Source organism: Salmo trutta, chromosome 3 (genome assembly GCF_901001165.1).
Source record: "Salmo trutta chromosome 3, fSalTru1.1, whole genome shotgun sequence".
NCBI classification, from domain to species: Eukaryota; Metazoa; Chordata; class Actinopteri; order Salmoniformes; family Salmonidae; genus Salmo; species Salmo trutta.
The window spans coordinates 25,892,188-25,910,045 of record NC_042959.1 but is presented as its reverse complement, the minus strand read 5'-3'; the positions used below and the strand labels follow the sequence as shown (position 1 = coordinate 25,910,045).

Sequence of the window (17,858 nt, the reverse complement as noted above, 5' to 3'; positions counted from 1 at the left end):
TCAGCCTAGACTTGGTACATATGCAAAGATATGTTTCCCATAAGTTACAATATTGTGCCAAAAGAATAGTTTAGTTCTTGTAAGGATTGTAGTTAGGAGTGTAGTGTTGTAACGGAAAATGATTGACCCTAATTGCACAAGCCCTACAGAACAGTACAGTGAAGTAAGGTATCATTTTGTGTCTGAGGCTGGTGACAATCTATAGATACTTAAAGAAAGTCAATACATTGGAACCTACTGCTCAGAGGCAAAACACTACAGGTCTTAAGTGGCACGTGTTGACAGGTGAAAAGCTTTTACCTTCACAGCTCATTTATCAAAGGTCTTCGACCACTTACCGCACAACACTTCCATTTTTTGACAGCGTTTATGTTGCAAATGGACCAGCAAATGTTAGTTGAGGTGGTTCATACCCAGTATGATTGATAATGTGCATCAGCAGAGCTTCAGGGATGATATTGTAGTGGTCAATCAATGATATTCTAACCTAATATAATTTAGCTATTCCAAATACATGAATTTGAGAACATTTAGACTCATGGTGTCCAGACTGAGAGGAAATAAAACTCCTCAGGCTGGCCTTCAAGCTAACACTAGAACAGCAGAAAAACGTTATGCAACCGTGCCATACATTTTCCCTAACAACAATCATTGCCTCACCAATGTTCAGAGAGATTATACTTCCAGCTGGGGAAGCTAGCATTAGCCATGAAAAACAGTGTGCCTAGGATGTACAAAAATAGCTTTTTACTGTTAACTCACACAGGTGTGTTCTTGTTCCTCCCAGGCTTATGGAGAGATACAGGGCAAGGATACCGTACAGAGCAGGTTGTCAGGTGCACCAAATTAATGGAAATTCTACAACGGCGCTAGCTGCCACCAGGCTAGAAAGGTAGCAGCTGGTAGGCGAGTGGTTCGCTCTCTTTGCCGCTCCCATTAATGTGGCATGGAAACTTGTTTCAGGCATCACCGCAGCGTGTTTACGACTCACGATCTCTCCCAGAAGGAGGGATATGGACGGAGAGAACAGACAGCAGCTGTCTATGAAATCCTGTGGATACGAGTCAGCAAAGACCTTTATAAATGATTCCTTTCAAGGACAGTAACTGTACATATAGTTCAGTCCACAAACCATGAACCATATAAACATTATAAGTGCTGTGGGTTTAATCTTTTTAAGATAGTTTTCAGGCTGGAGAATAACAGACCACGGTCTCACAAGTTTGTTCATTTAGTCTTTTTCTGGTGTTCTACAGTATCTCTAAGAAGCAGTGTTAGGGAAGCTACTCTGAAATATATAGTTTACCAAGCTACCAATTACTTCAAACTGGAAGAGGATAAGGGTAGCTTTAGCTTATGAGAAATATAGCTTACTGAACTAAAGTTACTTAGAAAAAGTAGTTCACTACACGGAATGTGTAATTTAGCCTAATAAACAAAAAAAGTATGAATTAGGCACACAAAAATTGTTTCAGGTGAGCGTTAGGCTGGTGTGATGGTGAAAAAGAAAGGAAATGTTTTTATTGAAACATTTTTGGGAAAAAGTATTGTGTAGTTCCTGTAGTTAGCTAAACCGCTACAGTGCAAAACAGTACTAAACTACTGAAAACACTACCGAGATTTGAATTTAGTTCAACTACCACGAAGCCACTGCAAAATGTAATGAAATTACTAGTTGAACTAATTGTAGTTCACTACTGTACGTTACTCCCAACACTGTTATTGAGCCATGGCTGTTCATTTTCACACTCCCTGAGGTTACTTGGGTAGCCTACTTTAATTAGAGAGTGAAAGTTATTTATAGTAAGGGTTACATGGAGAAATTCACACCTCTTTGAAATGAAAATAGATGGCCCTCACTTCAGCAAAACATATTTTACTTAAAACTTCCCTGAACGCTTGAAAAAAATAACAAGTGACCCTCCCCTGTACCCAAAATAATAATTAAAACAAAGTGGATAGCAGAGAGAGTTTACTCTCACTTCTTAACAGACCAGAGTATTAGATGTTCACTTTTAGAAACTGTTCTTTATCCTGGAAGCATTACATGGCAATGCAGGAATTTTGATAGTGCACAGGGCTACGGGCCAGAAGGTTGTGGGTTCGCAGACCACTGTGAGCAAGTAAGGGTGTAAGGGTGGAATGATCTTCTTTATAGTAAAAGCATTGCATGAATCGTATTTGCAGGTCCACGAAAAAAATTGCCTTTAAATAAAATTTCATGCAATTCTACGTCATTTGATATATAAGCGGAACATTTCTTAATACCACAGAAATGACTGAAATTACAGGCTAAGAATGGACAGAGAGATAGACCTATGTGTTCATCTTATCATATTTCTCCAATGCCAAATCAGTGTGTCTTGTTTAAAATGAAACTGTCCCTCTGCAAATAATGTAATCTGAGACATTAGGAATCTCAGCATGGTACTTTCAAAAGGTAGGCCTACCTTTCCACCCCAGACAGAGTAGGCCTACTGACGCAGAAAAATGTAAGATTTAACTGCTGGCTACTCTTCTTACATGGCTTAACCCAACGAAAGAAGGTCACAAGTGTTTCCCTAAAAGCTGTCTTGGGTTTAAATATCTTCAATTGTACAGAAAGTGAATAGCTTAAACAATTGATAGTGACAGAATTAGAATACTTCTCAAGCAAAGTCTATTTTTTGTCTCTTCGGCTATAGAAGGTTGGAGCTCAGCTTCTGCATGTAAAAAAAACTAAACAATGATATCCCCATATGAAAGGAAGTGACATCTTTCCTGGGTATTTTACAGTTTGTTTCTAGCATAAAGCATTGCGAACCAAAGCACTGTTATAGATCTCTTTGCATAATCGGATCCGTTATATTTTCTTCAAAATCTTATGCTAACAAGTGGTAAGCCTGTGCTTTTTGCCATTTTCGTTAATAAATGGCATACCCTCTCATACCCCCTCGATTCAAGTCTTGGTTTTAAATGAACAGCCCTTCATTGACATGGAGGTAGGCTTTTTAAAGAGTTCATGGTGGGTGGAGGAGTTGACTGACAAATCTATGGATATACAGTAGCAGCCTATAGCCTTATTTCATCTGTCTAACAGGTATTTCTTAAATAGGTAGAAATAGGCTCCAACACAAAGCCTTCTTGTTGTTAGTAAAGTGTAATTACAATGAAGAAGGTTGAAATGAATTATGCCTACTCAAATTTGCCTACTTTCAGCACCACGAACTGTCCATTTCTGATTGATTTGTGCCGTGTTGGCTGCTGCTTCAAGTTTCAGCACCACAATGTAAGTTACTCGAAAATGGTTTATTGTGAGGTCAATAACTCTGATAAATGCAGGAAGCTATCAAAGTTGACCTCCGGTCTTCCTCATCTTCGGGCTCTCCTTCTCAAACTGAACAGAACATAGGCTATAGGCCAGTCCGCATGCAAGACAGGGCTTGTCCGAAAAAATCACTAATAAACAAATATTTTCAGAAGAAATCTTGGACTCCTCCTGAACTGCCACCGTAGGCCTACTTAGCACAGCCATTGGTTAGGCAGCTCACAAAAATATTTTTGATCAGCAAGAGCAAGGCAGGCAAGGGCTCAGGGTTGGAATACCCATTTCAGTGTGTAATGTAGCCTTGTTTAATTTACACCATCCCAGCAGCTATCTTAGAAATATATCTTTACTCTGTGCTTCTCCGAGCATGCACGCCATAGCCTATAGGCTATGGATCATTTGATCGAGACCACACTAAATAGCCAATAGGCACGCTTGATATTGCACGCCCAGCGGAGAATGAGAGATGAGGGGCTGCATCGATATATAACCTAATAAGCAACTAAATCAGAAACACTGAGAAATATTGACATTTCATCAATGACAGATTACATGACCCTCATCTGGACTAGATAAAAAAAATACTAAACCCTCCTCTTGACAGAAATTGAAAAAGCATGACCCTCCCCTATTTTCCTCCAGGTAACCATTCTGTACATTTGGATCCGTCCGTAACAGCCATGACAGAACATAAAGACACGATAACAGATCAGACTGCAGTTTCGTAACAAGTTGAAATGGTTGAAACCCCCCCCCCCCTCACCGCTACCAACTGAAACGTGTTTGTCTGACTTCTACTGAAAGCCTTCAATGAACCTGAAACCTGAAAGTGACTTCCAAAATTATAAATAACCTCATTAATCCATCTGATGCATGATGGGAATGTGGCCCCGACATTCACACATCCAATCAACGTCTCTGGGAAGATCAAAGGTGTCTGAGGACACTAATACAAATCTCTGAGGATTAACATCGGATGAAACCTCACAGGAATTTCAGCGGGTCTGAGGTTAAGTCCTGAAGTGAAATCCAGTGACGAGGAGAAAAGAACTCTACAACAAGAACTACAACAGTAGGTATACCTCAATTAAACAGTACATTAATTAAGAAATGTTATTGTATGTTGTTAAGTGTATGTTTTTCTAAGTGTAAATATTAGGGACGTTTGTTGCTGTGTGTGTGTGTGTGTTTTAAACGTTTTCCAAACCAAGCTTCCCTCTCTATTCATTCCTTAGATCGGAACTTTTAACTTGCTACCAAGTATCTTCTGAAAGGCAAACTGAACTACTCACTTGTCAATTCGTCAGAGATGAAACAACACCATGACAGCAATAACACTGGTGTTAGAAATGTTAGACTAAGAGAAATTGTTATTTTGTCCTCTTCACTTCAGCTGTCAACATCAATTTAGTGTACAAAGGAGCATCTGTGAGCCCTGGGGTGAAAAAATGGGCTCATGCTCTTTTTATTTTGGAGCAGCAAAGAAACAGATGGACTTCAACAAACATTGTACCATGTACTCAAGACATGCTCAGAGACTGGGTTCAATTACCCAGACTTCCCTGACACTGTTCAGGCACACAGGTTATACAACCCTCACCTCATAGACTATACAGCTTTGAAGGGCGGTTCATATTTTTATGAGAAATAAAGAATTTTCACAATACACCTGTAACAATATATTACACATGCTGCATAATGAGTGTAAGCAGGCTTTATTGATCACATACTGTATGTTCACATATAGAATATGACCAGTTTTTATGAGAGGCAAAAGTATGTCAGTGGGCTAACATTCTAAGCACTGAGATGTGTGCAGAGCTGATTCTCTACCCACCAGTCCAATATCCACACGCCTCATGGAGGGAATTGTGCACTCGCTCATCCGCAAGAGAACCCCCATTTGGCAGTCTGGTCTGCTGCGCTATCTAAGTTACAAGTTGTGACAAGCCCTGATGGCTCCTGTCTCTCAAGCCAGGCTATTTATTAGAGTCTATTCAGCTCCATGTCTTGCAAAAATAAACAGAGTGCCAAGCAGCAGCAAAAGTGCTGACAGTGAGAATAGTTTCCAGGTTGAAATAAAGCAGTCTGAACTGCCCTAGGACACCGCGGCTAAGCGCTAACCCCGCTAACTTTGTATAGCCCTCCATGACTTCACCCCTCGTTTCCAGTTGACTTCAGGTGCAGTCATTTGCAGAATAAATGGTTGTGTCAATGCTGAGAGAGAGAGAGAGAGGTCAGTTAGATTTCAAGTATCTTCTGATGAAAAGAGTCTGGAACTGTGGTCGGAGACTGGAGCCGCTCCCGGCTGTTCCCCAAAGGCAAGCTTTGGGATGGCGACCACTTTTTCTACTTAGTCCTCCACAAAACTGAGATAGAGAGGGAGAAAGGGAGATGGGGAGAGAGAGACAGAGTGAGAGTAAGGAGAAGAAAGAGTGAGGGGGAGAGAGAGAGAGAGAGAGAGAGAGAGAGAGAGAGAGAGAACGGTGTCTCCCTGCCAGAGAAGTTAATGAACAGGAAAGGATTAGTGTTCCAGTGATGCAGTAGAACAAAGAAAAGCGAAAGTGCATGGTTCAATGAAATGTTAAATGTCAAAGGTGAAGAAAAAATCCTCAATCCACCAAATCAGATGTTTCTGTTCTTACTTATACTTTTAGGCATAACTATTTTAAATGAACGCTTCACTGCCAGTATTTTTCATTCGATTACTATCAACATTCTCAACATTAACATTATGAATTTATATGGCCAGTCTTATATTTCACCTAACCCATATGATACTTGTAACGTTCGTCAAAAGGAGTCGACCAAGGTGCAGCGTTGAATATGTTCATCTTGTGATTTATTTACTCAAAACACGATAAAAAGTAATGAGCAAAGAAAATACGACCGTCACGTTCTGTAGGCACACAAAGCAATACAAAAGTAAGATCCCACAAACACAGGTGGAAAAAAGGCTGCCTAAGTATGGTTCCTAATCAGAGACAACGATAGACAGCTGCCTATGGTTAGGAACCATACTCGGCCCAACACAAAGAAATACAAAACATAGAATGCCCACCCCACACCCTGACCTAACCACATAGAGAAACAAACCCTCTCTCTCAGGTCAGGGCGTGGCAATACTAATATTCTTGTATATGAACATTCAGGGAAGGCAAAAGAGACCAAAAAAAATATCCCTGTACATTCCATATGTACGAAGCTGTGATTTGCTACCATAACAACAGTGTGTTCGGCTGGAGAAGAGAAAGGTAGCTAACCGAAAGATATTCATAACATAGGCCTATTCTGGGTTGTTAAGACCGAAAATATGTTTTGTCCATTTTACTCATTCATAATCAGTCTGGAAGCCTTTTTACTAAGAAAATATGTTGCTCTCTCATGTGAGTGATTGATAAATGCATTAACTGCAGTGCAATAACAATTACCTCAAAAGTGGGATAGTAAACAAGTAGGATCATTCCACCAGAAGAAAGTATGCAGAATTCCACATAAAAACATAACAAATACAGAAATGGACAAGATCCAGGGTCATTTAATAGGAAAGTAGGTTGGGTTGGAAGGCCTCAGGATGATTGAGGTGAGGATTTGTACAGGGGATCTCAAATCTGGGGAATTCAATTTCCATATCAGGAGGTCACAACCCCTCTTTTAAGAGGGGATTGGCTACCCCATACTGCCCATGATTTCCCAGTGCCTTCGGTCTCTAGTGGGGTTAATCACTTCCTCACACCTCCTGGTGGGGAGCAGGCCTGGTGGGGTTAATCACTTCCTCAGACCTCCTGGTGGGGATCAGGCCTGGTGGGGTTAATCACTTCCTCAGACCTCCTGGTGGGGATCAGGCCTGATGGGGTTAATCACTTCCTCAGACCTCCTGATGGGGAGCAGGCCTGGTGGGGTTAATCACTTCCTCAGACCACCTGGTGGGGATCAGGCCAGGTGGGGTTAATCACTTCCTCAGACCACCTGATGGGGAGCAGGCCTGGTGGGGTTAATCACTTCCTCAGACCTCCTGGTGGGGAGCAGGCCTGGTGGGGTTAATCACTTCCTCAGACCTCCTGGTGGGGAGCAGGCCTGGTGGGGTTAATCACTTCCTCAGACCTCCTGGTGGGGAGCAGGCCAAATGGGGTTAATCACTTCCTCAGACCTCCTGGTGGGGAGCAGGCCTGGTGGGGTTAATCACTTCCTCAGACCTCCTGATGGGGAGCAGGCCTGGTGGGGTTAATCACTTCCTCAGACCTCCTGGTGGGGAGCAGGCCTGGTGGGGTTAATCACTTCCTCAGACCTCCTGATGGGGATCAGGCCTGGTGGGGTTAATCACTTCCTCAGACCTCCTGATGGGGAGCAGGCCTGGTGGGGTTAATCACTTCCTCAGACCTCCTGGTGGGGAGCAGGCCTGGTGGGGTTAATCACTTCCTCAGACCTCCTGGTGGGGAGCAGGCCTGGTGGGGTTAATCACTTCCTCAGACCTCCTGGTGGGGAGCAGGCCTGGTGGGGTTAATCACTTCCTCAGACCTCCTGATGGGGAGCAGGCCTGGTGGGGTTAATCACTTCCTCAGACCTCCTGATGGGGAGCAGGCCTGGTGGGGTTAATCACTTCCTCAGACCTCCTGGTGGGGAGCAGGCCTGGTGGGGTTAATCACTTCCTCAGACCTCCTGGTGGGGAGCAGGCCTGGTGGGGTTAATCACTTCCTCAGACCTCCTGATGGGAAGCAGGCCTGGTGGGGTTAATCACTTCCTCAGACCTCCTGGTGGGGAGCAGGCCTGGTGGGGTTAATCACTTCCTCAGACCTCCTGGTGGGGAGCAGGCCTGGTGGGGTTAATCACTTCCTCAGACCTCCTGGTGGGGAGCAGGCCTGGTGGGGTTAATCACTTCCTCAGACCTCCTGGTGGGGAGCAGGCCTGGGTGCTGACACCGGCCTGACATTCAATCAACATGTCTCTCTGCCCCCAACCCCTCTCTTGCTCCCCTCATCTTTCTCTCCCTCTTCCTCCATCTTTCTCTCTCTTTTTATGTCTTTCTTTCTCTCTCTCTCTCTCTCTACTGTACCTCTCTCCATCTTTCTCTCTCTTTCTCTCTCCCTTCATCTTGCTCTCTCTCAGAATACTAATGTGCTAATGGTATGCTGGCATCGCTTGAGGACGGGTCAACAGGGAGAGGAACTATTAAATGTGCTCACTTATGGATGCTCAGACTTAGTCACAGTGCTACTGTTACGCTGTCCTCAAGAGGATGGGGCGGGCTCAGCTTCTAGCCTAGGCAAGTCCCGGGCATGGATCATATGGGCCATAGACATTCCATATGTGTAATACACCACAAAGACAGCAGGACGCCTCCTACATGTGAAACACAGCAATGGCTCAAGAGAAACACAGTCCTAAGCACAAGTCACACACATTGTGCACACATAATGCTGTTATGTTTGTTGGCACAATGTAGACATTTTTGGTTTAATACTCCAGTGGGCTAAATCAGGGTCACACTTGGTTGTCTTACACAAATCTACTTTGAAACAAAAGTATGCACCTCACATAAATGGTTATGGGCTTAAAAAAAGAAGACACCTGTACCATGTCAGATATTGAGTTGAAATGTATTACATTTTGAGTTTGCATACCAATATTACACTTTATATACTTCACAGAAGACTGAAATATAACAAAACCATTTGACATAGAAACAATGGATTTTCGGCATTTAAAACAATAATAATAATGATGATTCATTATGAAATTATGAAAAACATGAATAACATTCACCAATGAGGTCACTAGGTCATTTGACTTCATGAAAGGGCCTAAGGAGCATTGTGTAAATGCACTGAAGTGTTATATTAACAATACAAAGATTAGCTAAGCAACTGTAAGTAAGTAAGCTAAGATACAGTATGTCCTCATGTGTGTTTCAATCGAAAAACAGAGAGGGTTAGACACTGGTTACTGGGCTAACACGTTTACAATTCCTTCTTGTTGAAAAACAACAATACTACTTCAGTAAGGATCACAAAGAGTTGAAATTCCAAACATGAGCGTATCATTGCCTAGGACTTGGAACTGATTGAAGCTTATTCATTCATAAATCTTGAAAGAAAAGCATGAGCACAAAAAATATGGAAGCCCTTTGCTTGCATGATGTCCACGTGAATGTATTATCCGTTGCGGAGCTCCAAACTGGGAGGGAAATAATTTTTTCGACACACATAACCAAAGGCGGAAAGAACCCTGGCAGCAAAGATATCTTGAGAAGCCATTCCACATATGGAGCCGATTATTTCAATAGTGTTTTCCAGCAATTCCCCCAATTCCTCCCCAAGTGGAGCGTCCACACTGCAGCCTCATGCCTGAACCAAATCTAATCCTAATGATTATATTTTTGTCTCCGACACACAACAATCCTTGATTGCTGAGTCTCAAGGTGTTGTTTCAAACACACACACACAGAGATATCTTAATTTTTTGTCTTGTCAGAAGTCTGCAAACAAGCACGTTGCAACAGTTAATGTGTAATGTCAGGTTGATTTAGTGTAGACTACCATAGCAGAGTATGAGGTCTTTTGGTGAGTTAGGCATAAAGCTGTCTTGTCTTGAAGAATAGAGATTCTGCACAGACTAAATCCTTCAGATCTGTCATCTTCCTTCCTCTCTAGTTTTTATTGGTTAAGATCTGGGGAAAAAACAGCAGCATGAATCTAAATTGAGTTCTAAATGGAGCATCTGATTACACCGCGAAGGACCAACTAGTCACTATTGAACCCAAAAGAGTCTATATTGAGAGTTCTGTCCTATTCAGGGAGCAAAATGAGCTCTTGCAAGTTCCCAAGTGAAAACGTGTGTTTATTTTCCATGAAACAGATGATTATCAATTTCAGGGGACCCCTGGGAATTGCTTTAGTGAGTTGGGAATCCTGCCAAGGTGGAATAACAGAATCTAGAGTCTTTAAAGACTTCCATTTGGAAGCTGCTCTCACTCACTCCATACCCACCTAAAGGAAAGTGCAGAATCTCTAGTGTATAACATTTTGTAATCTCGCATGTATAATGCACCATTATAATACATAACTTGTGTGACAATCATTTCATAATTGGTCACATGGGGGTTGTTGGTGGGAGAAATGTGGATACAGATTGTTATTTACATTGCGTATTTAATAAAAACATATCACTAATGTTTTTTCCCCCCAAAGTCTTGTAGATAAAAATATCTTAGTCATTTTCTGTCATTTCATTCAGACACACTAGAAGCTTTGGATCCAGAAGCCAATGTGATAGTCTCATCCAAAAGGATTTCCATCCTCTACAATCCCTAGTGTAGAAGCTGGTGACTCTTTGTTCAGGATGTCCTGTAGGTCTTCCCAGGATCTTCACAGAAAGCCAATGTATTTAGTGGGCTTCACAGGACATTCACAGAAAGCCCATGCCTTTAGTGGGCTTCACAGGACCTTCACAGAAAGCCCATGCATTTAGTGGGCTTCACAGGACCTTCACAGAAAGCCCATGAAAAGCAAGGCCGCTAGCGCTACTCCACTGAGGGAACGCATTGCGGTATTAGTGACATTCTCCTAGCTGAGGATTTTCAGGAGTGATAAAGTGCTGGCTGAGCATTAAATAGCTTTTTGTTCCCAGCTATGCAACTTCTACAGAGCAGCGACACAGGGCAGCGACACAGAGCAGCGACACAGGGCAGCGACACAGGGCAGCGACACAGGGCAGCGACACAGAGCAGTGACGCAGGGCAGAGCTTGAGTATGCAGCCAAAACAAAGCACCAATAACACTGCCTACAACAAGTGAGATTCTGAAGAGAATGTGTTCAATGCATATTTACAAGCTGCAGTTGGGCTGAATGAGATGTTTGGTGTTTGTTTTTCATATCCGAGAGTGATATTTAATCGTTGGTTTAATGATTGGATAGTACTACTGTATCTCTGTTCATTTTCTGTAGGTCTGATTGGTGTTGGAGGTACAAAAGGTTCAGTGGTTACTTTTGATGTGCTGTCACTGTGGAAGACATCGAGTTGAAGAGGAAAGAAATGTAATTTGAAATAAAATGGGGTTATGACTTAATACCTTCCAAGACGTGATCTCATAACCTTTCTGAACAGTGCAAACCCCAGACATAGAGACATCCAATATCTTAGAATCCTTCAGGAATTCCAGTCTCATGTGGATGAAGTGTTCAGTATTCAACCCGTTCCAACAAGGTCCTATTCCACACATGCAAGGTCCAATATTAGACCTTATCTTTTTGTCTGCCACGTAAATATGTTTAGTTATAGCTTTTCTTCATTTCATACGGCACCACCAAATGTCGAATTTCACACTTTCACACTATGCAATAACTAAGCCTTGTTTACCCTACCTGTCAACTTCTCACAAATGGCTTCCTTTGTTGTCTCTGGGTGTTGCTATGGCCAGGTGAGCCGCATCATGAGAGGGACAACAGCCGTTACTTCGGAGAACATACATATTCACCAGCATCTGCCTCAAACAGAATCCATTTGCAAATCCCAGGATGCATCTCTCCTGGATTTCAGGCCATGACATTTCACCTTACGCAATGTCCATCCGGCTCGGAGACTTAAATCCTGAGTTTCGCATTTATTTCATCCCACATTTGCCAGGTGAATTCTAAATGAGTCCTTTTATACCTTCACACTTTCTGTTTTTTCAGAGTGTACGTTTGTTTTGCCGAGTGAAGTAGTTTCTGGTATTTATATATTTTTAAATTGAAACTTTATTTAACTAGGCAAGTCAGTTAAGAACAAATTCTTATTTATAATGATGGCCTACCCCAGACAATGCTGGGCCAATTGTGCCCTACGCGACTCCCAATCATGCCCGGATGTGATTCAGCTTGGATATGAACCACGGACTGTAGTGTTACCTCTTGCACTGATATACAGTGCCTTAGACCGCTCCGCCACTCGGGAGCCCTAAGCCAGCATGTTGGCAATGGCAGACTAAGTATGTAAACAGAAATGGTATATTTGCTATTGTTCAAATATCCCCTACTTTTTCTACAATTAAATCATTATTCCAGTCATGACTGAATAGCATTTTGGATTGCAGTTGTAGGGATTTACTTGCATGTGATTAAAAATGGAAATAATTGGATAAATGTTGGCTCGCAGGTCAACCCAATTACCGTATAAGACTTTTATTTGCCTTCGTGCTTTGGCTTGGGTGACATCAAACAATGTAGCACCTCACCCCTAGGACCTCATAATACATCCTCCTTCCCACCAGCCTTATGACAAACTGTCTACTCTAATCTAGCCTTCTACTTTAGCGTTTTCTGCTTCTAATTGAGAATAAAGGCAGTAAACCTGATCCCTTCTGTGTCCTCTTGTTTGTCTGCCAAACCCAAGCTTGTGGCCTACTTTGGATACCCCATAGAGCCTCGTGAAAAAGAGCTCCCATCGATCACCAGCCCCACGTGTCAAAGCTGCCCTAATAAAAATAGGTGTAAGTAATGTGCAGGGCAGATATGAAGCAGTGTGCCATTTGCTGGGTAGAGATATACTGCAGGTCGTAAACCACGGGATCCATGTTGTTTGTCTCAGTCAATATCTTTACATTACCCCTGCTACCCAGCAGGTTTTTTCAGTTCTTCTTGACTGATACACTGATATCAAAACATACATTAACTAACACCAAAATGTATTGGAACGTGCTTTACCAGGTGAGCTAACTTCAGCCAGATTCTGCCTATTGTGAATATTAAAGATTACCGTTCATGCTCTCAGGATATGTCAATGTAAACAAACTGTCACAGAGAGCTTTTTCTTCTCACATGCATTGTGTCAAAACACAGAACCTGGTGGGTATACCTAGTTGTAACCATAGTGATATACTGTAAACCCAACTGTCACCTTCCCTAGGCATGTGGAATTTCCTCTACATCATGCTGCATAAGTGTTTTCACAACACAATGGAGATGTCATCCAGGGACATGTAGAGCTACAACCCTATTCACTGGAGAAGTGGCCCTGGAGAACGCAGGAGGAAACCCCCTTGCCGATAACAAACAATTCACTCGCTTCCCTCAACGACTCTCAAGTGTGAACTTGGTGTGTGTGTATATATGATTGTAATGAAAGCAGGAAGGAAGCCGATGACTTTGTAAATGACCAGCGAATGATGTATGAGAGCCTGGTTAATTGCAGTAGCTCACGAGGTGAAACGGAGAGTAACGGCCCTGTCGCGGGGTCTCGCCCCGCGACATGTCACAGCATGGATGATGGATTTATTGCACAAAGCAATTTTCTTGGTGAAATATTTATGGGCAACACTTTCGGTGTAACACAGCGAGCCATTCAATCATGCGGTCAGTGGACAATATTTAATTCCCAGATGAAGGCAAGCTTTACAGTGTTAGGGCAAATGACACCACACAACAAGTCCCTTACTGTTGTCACAACAAGGATGGATAGATCGATTGAGGCAGAGAGAGAGATGCAATAGTCAAGAAATATAATCCAACTGTATACCCACCTGCCATTATAGAGAGGAAATTGCTCCTGGGTTACCACAAAATGAATAACTAAATAATAACAAGCAAGCATTCATAGAGTGAGGAAACATTTAGAAAGTGTCTCTTATGAGCACAAAGAATTTGAGATAATTTGTCATACTGAAAGGTGAAAGCGCTCAAAATCTTAAAGGAATAATCCACTCCAAAACCATCTTTTTTTTCATTAGTCAACTGTTGATACTGTCCCAAAATGTTTTGCTTATCAGCAATCAAGTTTTCAAGATATAGGACTTTCAAAAAGCTAATTGTTGCATCATCATGATGATGTGGCAAGTTACAATTAGCTTTTTGAAAGTCCTATATCGTGGAAACTTCCTTGCTGACATGCAAAACATTTTGGGAATGTATTAGTGGAGTAATGTATTAGGACTAATGTATTAGTGGACTAATGAAAAAATACCAAAAGAGTATTACTTTAACAACAAAGTAATGCACCTGCTTTCACAATCATCAAACTTTCTCTTTAATGGGAAACAGGTATTACACTCCTCTTCCTTCCATTTTAAGTGCTTAGGCCTTTAACGCCATTGATTGGCAACTTAAACTTCAGATTTTAAACTGCCTGGCGTTTATTTTTTAAGCACCGCACAGTATCTGTGACATTGTGCACGGAGGGATTCAAAACAAATTGAATCACCTAAATCAAACGTCCGTCTCATTTCTTTCCCCGCCAGAGAAAATAAACGCCCCATAAAAATGCAAAGAGTCATTGTGGTGTGTGTATGCTGTGGGGAGCTGGTCTCCGTCTTCCTCTCCAAGGGCAGCAGGCAGGGTGAGGAGAGGAGGGAGCGGAAGCCTGGGCCTGCTGGTGCTGCTCTATGATGCCTTTGACTCAGCGCTCAAAGCTCAAGTGAGCGGCCAACGCCAAAGAAAACCTACCCCAGTAACAACCGGAGGATTGTGCCCCGGACCTAGCTCCTGGCTCCATGATAAAATGCACATTCATGTAATTGTACAGCTCATACCTGACTGCTTACACAATGCCTCCTTTTTGCTCGCTGCTCGGCTCCTTTTCTGACCTGCCGAAGACCCTCCTGAGGCTCTCTTCAGATCCGCGCTCCAAGACAAATCTGTCGATGTAAGTCAGCCTAAATGACCAATAATAATTCTGGAATGATTGCCACTCAGGGTTTGGGATTATGTATTTGGGTATCATTACTTTACAGATTATTCTGCATGCCACTCATAGATTCACTGATGTTAGAAATTCTGATTCTACGAAAAACATATTGGAGAAAGGCGGTCTGTGTTTTAGCATTTCTTATTCATAAGCATATGAAAACAAGAGTTGAGCAGTTCTAAATGCCAATAGGAGATTTGTTGGACAGATTTTCTGAGTTCAGGAAAGCAGCTGCTTAAACATATCAGTACTGTAAACATTGGCTTGGTAAACCTGGAGCACACTGCTGATGACTAATCTGTTTACCACGTATGGGTGTGAATATTTAAAACATCAACTGGTGCTGAAACATTTATTTGAGAAATGAAGTCGTGCCTACATTTCAAAGTGTGTTTTGCAACTTGCTGAGAAGTCTGAAATGGTAGTCAACAGGGTGCGTCTATAGAGGCAAAGTAACACAGAGACAGAACTGAAGCCTTCTATGCTCCACAATTGCAATGCTTTGAAAGCCTTGGATTCGGTCATATTGTTTTTTTGCACCACCAGCAACAGCTTATCTAACACACACGTTAAGGTAGAGAGAAAAATGACAATGACATAGACGGTGTACAATCAATCGGTAGACAACTACTTAAAAGACTTTCTCAAACTTTGCGATTGAACCATTACAGGATGTCACTCGGGTCCTGCCCTTGTATGCAGACCTCTCCAACAGCAGTGTTCCCACAGATCCAGTAACCTTTTCACAATAACACATTCTATCTCCCTGTCAATCATAAAGCACCATGTTTTTTTTCAGACCTGTGTGGAACGGGGAAGCAGGCCCCTGCATTCAGACCAAAGACGTCTATCTCAACTCAGCGCCAGCAGGCCCCCGAAGTACTGTAATCTTTCTCATTGATTAAATGGGCTCCTGAATCCGAGGGGGTGCCTGTTTCCTGAGGTGGAGCAGAATCATATCGAGAGTGCCTGGCAAATCAGGGGGGATAGAGCATCTTAAGTTGCTTTTTGATGTGCCCTGATGAATAAGGCCTGATAGGGTGTAGGCTTGAAAGGCTTCAGTGTGGGCTGCCCAGGGAGAGGAAGTCTATAGGCCTGCCTCTTATATAGGCTCTGGATGGATGGCGGAGGTGTATAGGCCTGCCTCTTATATAGGCTCTGGATGGATGTGCACTAAGTTAATGGAGCTTAGAAGCGCACACTCACAACACCCAGGCTAATCTGCTTCTCTCTGCCATCTGTTGGCTGATAAGTGTACCTGCTTTGTCATGACTCACAGATCACATACTGTAGCTTTGCATTAATATGGCCCACTTTAATAACTCCTTCAACCAGATTTCCATGCTTACATATTCTATTAAACTTTTATTATAGCATTACGACAGCATTAAATCAAATTGCCTTAGCCTGGCTAGATTAACATGTTCAATGATTGGGAAAAAGAGGAGCTGGAAATTGATTGACTGTCTGTTAGCTGTGAGAGCTTGTATCTAAATGTAATTAGGCAGTCATTATTGATACTTTTAAAAAAATAGGAGAGGAAAGAGGCTGCTGGCTAGATCATGAACTTAGAGTGACAAAGTAAGGCTTACCCTGGATCTTGACAGCGCTCAGTCGGAGGAGATGAGACCATGGCGACGTGACACACTATCACAGGGGAATGAAGGCTTAACTTCCCAATACCTTGTCTGAAGGGGTAAAAGCTGTTTTGATGCTGCTCAACACTACATCATAGCAATGGCAAGGTGCAATTTCATTTCAATTCAGTCAACTCAGTAGGACTTTGTATTTTTCTGCTGCCTTTGTAAAAATTGCAATTTGGGAATTAAACATCTTCATCGCATCTTGAATCCGCTTACTTAAAATGGATGTGATTGAGGAGAATGTGCCTGATGTGCCAGAGACTAGAAGTGTCATCTGAAGTGGGAAAGAGAAGAACATGTTTCCCCATCTAACAGACTCAAACTAATAACTATTAGAGCCATTGACTGTGATCAAGGTCGACAGACTGTTCCTAGAGTCCCAGGGAACAGGGAATAGCACATTTTCTGAGGGATTGTGTGTGTGTGTGTGTGTTGCTTATGAACTAATGGTGATAGAAACGGGCAGGTTTTCCTAACGGGGGAAAAACAACACACTGTAGCCTGCCCACCCTCAAAACATGCTGTGAGGTGTGGAAAAAACAATCATCACTAATATAATGGGTTAGAGGTTGAGCTTTGAGATTGACAAAATTGTCATTTATGCAGTATAAGGAGCTTTTCCGTTTCAATGGTTCTTATTTTCCTTTCAATAAAACATAGTCAGCACACAGCCTGACTGCCAACTTCAATATGTCTCTCAACAGGCATCATGTCACATGATCAGGCCAAGAGACCCACCATTGGCTACTGGCAGTTTCCATGGAGACGAGGCTCAGTGTGCCTTCCTGGAAAAATGTAAACAGTGAGTGAACACGGGAGGATTTATATACATTGTTTTCTAATCTTGTTTTCTAATTTCCATGTTGGAATGCATGCTGTCTGACAAACAGAGAGAGAAAGAGGAGGGGGGGGGCGAGTAAGAGAAAGAAAGATATCTTCAACTTGACATGTTGGTATAGTTAGTGTGTTCTTGTCATTGTGTTGTAAAAGCATTATATAGAAATATGGTCATCAAACAGTTTAGTGGTTCACTGTTATCCCCTCTTCTAGTGCATTCTAACAAGTGATGTTTTGGCTGTATGCTTTAAAAATGTGCGTTGTTCGCATTGGTGGAAGTTAGACTCAGTGGTTTCAAGGCACATAAACACAAAACAAGTAGAATTCATGTCATTTTATCTCACATTCTGACTACAACCTAAGAAGTACAACTAGACCTCCTTGAGGTCATTAACATGTGATTTACTCTTGCATG

The 17,858-nt window shown here is 42.3% G+C and overlaps 1 long non-coding RNA gene across 1 annotated transcript; it reads left to right on the top strand.

Annotated features, from left to right (window-relative positions):
* The first annotated feature begins 14,611 nt into the window (after nt 1-14,611).
* LOC115171163 (uncharacterized) lies at nt 14,612-16,495 on the top strand. The gene is made up of 2 exons (XR_003871144.1): nt 14,612-14,921; nt 15,763-16,495. It is a non-coding gene; the product is annotated as an uncharacterized LOC115171163 (long non-coding RNA).
* The last annotated feature ends 1,363 nt before the right edge of the window (nt 16,496-17,858 follow it).